This window comes from Musca autumnalis, unplaced genomic scaffold, assembly GCF_047663935.1.
Source record: "Musca autumnalis isolate F117 unplaced genomic scaffold, ASM4766393v1 scaffold_2, whole genome shotgun sequence".
NCBI classification, from domain to species: Eukaryota; Metazoa; Arthropoda; class Insecta; order Diptera; family Muscidae; genus Musca; species Musca autumnalis.
In genome coordinates, this window is record NW_027411755.1 from 235,849,644 (window position 1) to 235,854,831 (window position 5,188).

Consider the following 5,188-nt stretch of genomic DNA (forward strand, 5'->3'; position numbering starts at 1 on the left):
TCATCGACCATCAGACCAAGAAACGTGGATTTTTTAAAGAATATTTTTTCATCGACCATCAGACCAAGAAACGTGGATTTTTTAAAGAATATTTTTTCATCTACCATCAGACCAAGAAACGTGGATTTTTTAAAGAATATTTTTTCATCGACCATCAGACCAAGAAACGTGGATTTTTTAAAGAATATTTTTTCATCGACCATCAGACCAAGAAACGTGGATTTTTTAAAGAATATTTTTTCATCGACCATCAGACCAAGAAACGTGGATTTTTTAAAGAATATTTTTCCACCGACCATCAGACCAAGAAACGTGGATTTTTTAAAGAATATTTTTCCACCGACCATCAGACCAAGAAACGTGGATTTTTTAAAGAATATTTTTCCACCGACCATCAGACCAAGAAACGTGGATTTTTTAAAGAATATTTTTCCACCGACCATCAGACCAAGAAACGTGGATTTTTTAAAGAATATTTTTCCACCGACCATCAGACCAAGAAACGTGGATTTTTTAAAGAATATTTTTCCACCGACCATCAGACCAAGAAACGTGGATTTTTTAAAGAATATTTTTCCACCGACCATCAGACCAAGAAACGTGGATTTTTTAAAGAATATTTTTCCACCGACCATCAGACCAAGAAACGTGGATTTTTTAAAGAATATTTTTCCACCGACCATCAGACCAAGAAACGTGGATTTTTTAAAGAATATTTTTCCACCGACCATCAGACCAAGAAACGTGGATTTTTTAAAGAATATTTTTCCACCGACCATCAGACCAAGAAACGTGGATTTTTTAAAGAATATTTTTCCACCGACCATCAGACCAAGAAACGTGGATTTTTTAAAGAATATTTTTCCACCGACCATCAGACCAAGAAACGTGGATTTTTTAAAGAATATTTTTCCACCGACCATCAGACCAAGAAACGTGGATTTTTTAAAGAATATTTTTCCACCGACCATCAGACCAAGAAACGTGGATTTTTTAAAGAATATTTTTCCACCGACCATCAGACCAAGAAACGTGGATTTTTTAAAGAATATTTTTCCACCGACCATCAGACCAAGAAACGTGGATTTTTTAAAGAATATTTTTCCACCGACCATCAGACCAAGAAACGTGGATTTTTTAAAGAATATTTTTCCACCGACCATCAGACCAAGAAACGTGGATTTTTTAAAGAATATTTTTTTGATTATTTAATGGTTTTCCATTAGAAGACCTAATGAATTTAAAAAATCCACCGACCATCAGACCAAGAAACGTGGATTTTTTAAAGAACATTTTTCCACCGACCATCAGACCAAGAAACGTGGATTTTTTAAAGAATATTTTTTTAATTATTTAATGGTTTTCCATTAGAAGACCTAATGATATTCTAATGGTCTTCCATGAAAAGGCCTGGAAACTGTGTAGTGTACTATGCAGTGTTATGTACATATGTATGAAGGTCTATAGTATGTTCATCCAAAACAAAAACACTCAATGAATCATATTTTAACTTGTTCCTATCAATTCTACGAAGGCTATTAAAAAATCATAATTGCGATATGGGGGATAGAGTTTCAATGAACTCGTTTAGAACAAAAAAAAAACGCCCCACTTCCCCTCTCTCAAAAGTTAGAATTTAAAATTTCATTCATTTTGTGAAAAGGTCACCATCAGTTTGATGATCATAATACGACTTTTTTTGCTGTTCTTCCTCTACAAATTCTGATACCTGAACTCCGCTTAACGATGAATGAGGAGGGATCTACGCATGAGTGATAAAACCGGCAGCAGGTGCATAACAATTTCATCAACACAAACATGACAATAAAAGTGGTGAAGTTGAATCGGGCCTACATACTGACTGACTGCTTGGTGGTCTGTCGGTCAAAAGCCCAGAGAAAAAACGTCTTCTATTCTACATTGTTTTTGGGGTTGCACTACAAATTAAAAAAGGCACACCACATATAAGTGCCAAGTCAAAGTTGTCTGGTCTGTAAAGGACGGAATGTTTATAATGATGAGTCAAGATGGCTTTAAGCCAACTATTGTTTGATTTTCCATTGGAGACTACAATCATAAAAGCAAGTTGAGAAAGTACAGTGAATTGAGGAGGAACTAACTCTAATTTCAAAGTTAGTCCAAAACATAGGGGATGATTAAATAATATTTAGGGCTACCTGATGTTAAGCTGGAGAAGTTGCACTGATTTTTTTACTTGGTGCTATGCCATTGTTAATAGGCTTGTTCGATAACTTCGCAAGTAAAAAGTATTTCCAATTTGTTACAAGTACTTGCAACTACTTCTCATATGTCATTCACTGTACAAGTTTGTTATCGAACAGCATTTTGTAAAAGTTTGTACAAATCTGTGCAAACTTTTGGGTTATCGAACAGACCTAATGTGAAGCTGAAAATGAGCACCTACTGTGTCTTTTACCATGACTGTTTGTTCCCAATTACCGTTCTACCAACGGAAGAAATGGTTATGAAGAGTTCTTAAAAGCAAATGAGACATTGGGTACACACGCAAACATGAAGAAGGTAATGACAAAACAAAAACAGGCAGCAGACAGACGTTTTTTGTGCGTAGCTGCTGCCCGGTAACCCCTACCGCATTGCAGAAAAAGCTTCATTATTATCAACATTCGCCGCATGCATACCTCAAATGGTGACATTCTAATGGTCAATTCCTACATAAGTATAGTGGCAGTGTGATCATTATCATCATCATTGCCTGTCTGTCAGCCAATAAAGCACTGTACGTGACTTTGTTTACTTTTTGCGATTTGTGTTGTCATCGCAGGGCTAGAAATGGTTATAATGGCAAAATAATTATTTCTTCCGGAGAAATGTCCATGTCTATCTACCAACCGACCGACCGTCACACATTCTAATGGCGAAAGACATAGCGAAAAAGAAAGACACACAAAAATTGGTCAAAACAACAGCTTTGAAGTGAGGCTTGTGCGAATTTTTTTCTTGATCACATTTCCTAGTTCAAAACTCAAAACAAAAAAAGAGTTAATTATAAGGGAAATGTAGATTTCCGTTAACGTTAATGTGGTCGACTCGGGTGGTACTCTATTTTAGTTACCATTGAAAGAGATGAAATATTTTCGTTCCTCGTCAAAATCGGGTCTTTTACTAGAAAAGCAGATGTCTTTCTAGTATAGCTTAAGGTCTTCTTATAGAGCACCACTAGGTTTTCTGCGAGGAGGCCACTTAGTAATGGCGCATAGAAGGGCCAAATACTTTCTTATATGAGGCATACATGTCTTCTGATGAATATAAAATCAAAATGAAATAGAGTCTGTATAGTCCTGCACCTGTTATCCTTCTCGTTATCATTTTGCGTTCATCAGATTGGTTGCTTCCCAAAAAATACTCATTTCGAAACCCCCTACTAAGCCATTATTTTTACAAGAGAATGTCGCGCGAAATACATAGTTATTTATTGGCCACTTAAATAAGTACTTTAAAAGGTAGTCACAGAAAGTCGTGACTACTTATTTAAGTGGCCAAAAAATAAGTACATATTTCACGCGACATGCCCTTGTTAAAATAATTTGTTAGTAGGAGGTTTTGTAATGGGTATTTTTGCTGGGTTTCTTTGGAGATAGTAACTTTGAAACATTTTGACCGTTAATTTCAGTGTGTTTACTTTCTAAGCCTTCTTCTTCTCGATGAAGCCATCATTAAATGAATCTTTAAGTTCCCTGAAGGAGATTAGTGTGTCGTCTATTGCGTTATCAAACAGTCTTCTCCTCCAGATTCCTAAGATCTTTTATTTCGGCTTCTATTGAATCTTACCAATCCTCATTACATTACCGTAGTTTAGGTTAGGGAGAATGACACATTTCCGACATCTTCCACATACATACTTGGTAGTAGGTAACGTCAATATCACCATCCAACTTAAGCGTTAGGGAAGTCAACTTCATTGGCCAAACACGCTAATGGACATATTCTGAAATATCTTTTGACAAATCCTTCAGAAATATCGGCGTAAGTTGAATGATTGCGCGGGATTCGGATCGATTATAAAAAAAATTTTTCAATTTCAACGAAAATTTTGTTCGCGTTAGCGCCGTATGCTCCAGTGGGAGTTAAAGGAATAGAATAATAGCCGAGATTTGTTCCTGTCCATAAGAAAAATTCTTAAATCGCCGGCCAAAGGCCTGTCATTTATGAAAAAATTTCGATTTAAACTAAACTTATGTAAAAACCAAGGACATTTTTTAACTTTGTAAGCCTATATCTCGGGAAGTATGGATTTTCTGCCCATGATATATGTGTATATGTTGGCGTGATTCAGGACTGCAAGATCGATCCGAATCCAGTCCAAACATTCAACCTGCTCCGAAATATCATCCTTCCAACTGTGATATGGATATACTCTATGTAGGGCCCTTAGCAAAAATTATACCCCTTGACACAAAAGGAAACAAATTTTGCAAAATAGGGAGAGAGAGGAAGAAAAAACAATCGACATTGTTTTGGTCATACGAATAGAAGCACAAAAAACAACAACAATGACGTGACAATAATCACCACCATGCAATAAACACCAACGAAATGGTCAAAGAGACAAAATAAAGAGCAGCAGCAATTATTCAACATGAACGGGGAAATGGACAATAGCGTCACATGCACTGTGGGATATTTTTTTATCAATTTAAATGTTTCTTAGGAAAATTCTCAGAGATCTTCTTACCGAAGACCACAAGACCACGTATTGGTATTTTTTATAGAAGATCACCAGATCTTCTTACAGATGAACACAAGGTATTCTTATAAAGGACAACAAGGCCCACTTATAGAAGACCAGAAAGACTTCTTATAGAATACTAGCAACGTGCCCGCTACTTCGTATGCGGAAAGGATATAAAACACAAATAAGCAATATATAATATGGAAATGGCGAACACGGAAAATTGTATTGTACTTATACCAATTTCAATCAATATTTATTGTAATTTTAGTATTGTTCGTACCGTTTTATACCAAATTTAGTGATTTTCGTATCCATATGTACGAATTTCCAAAACTACCTCAATCCTACACTTCAACATTCATCTCAATTACGGATTTAAGGTTTCCAGCCCTATTCGTTCACCCAAATCCAAACAGTACCAAATTTAGTATTTTTCTTACCCGTAAGTAAGAATTTGCAAAACTAACTCCATCT